This window comes from Gallinula chloropus (genome assembly GCF_964237585.1).
Source record: "Gallinula chloropus genome assembly, chromosome: 3".
In the NCBI taxonomy this organism is placed as follows: Eukaryota; Metazoa; Chordata; class Aves; order Gruiformes; family Rallidae; genus Gallinula; species Gallinula chloropus.
Window position 1 is genome coordinate 27,581,620 of NC_140087.1, and position 753 is coordinate 27,582,372.

Sequence of the window (753 nt, forward strand, 5' to 3'; positions counted from 1 at the left end):
TGCTGTTCTGCAGATACATACAGCAAGTATGTGAGCTGCCAGCTACCTGAAGAAGCAGAGATCAAAAAATCTCACATTTATATGGGGGTGCCTGAATCCAGCCTCTGCAGCGCAGTAGAGGACTTGAAAGTCTGTGCTGTAAGACCTGGGTTTCAGAGCTGTTTGTGGGAGTTAGTTATACTTTAACATTCAGCTGAATACACTTTAACTGTGAAAGCTTAGCTTGCTTAACTTTTTGTATTTGTAGAGATAAGTCATTATAGAAAGTTCCTGGTGCACAAAGCATGCGGTGTGAATTGGTGGGTGGATGTGCGTAATTGGTATTTGGTGATGTCAGTGTGGGTAAGAATAGCTTTCCCCTTTAAAAACTGCTACAGCTGTGCAGGCAGCTCTTGAAAGTTATTTTTTTACTGCCCCACTGTGCTCTGGGGACACTTTGGGAATCAACTGATGCATATTGGTTTGCCATAGAGCTTCTGTAGTGAAGGACCTGTGAGGAGTTTCATCTCGGAAGCCCTCAGGGTGTTTTAGGGGTCAGAAAGAGCTGTTTTGCTGATCCTTCCAATCATTTTTAATGTATGATCTATAACTTCTCAAGAGCAATATCTTTGTGCTTAGGTGACATTCCAGGATTTGCAATGACCTACCTTTATCTGGGAGCAAATAATACCTCTTGCATACTGTTTGAAGTACCTTCTTGGGAAGTGTAGGCACTGTAGCGTATCAAAGGTAGATCGGGCTATCGGGGTGACC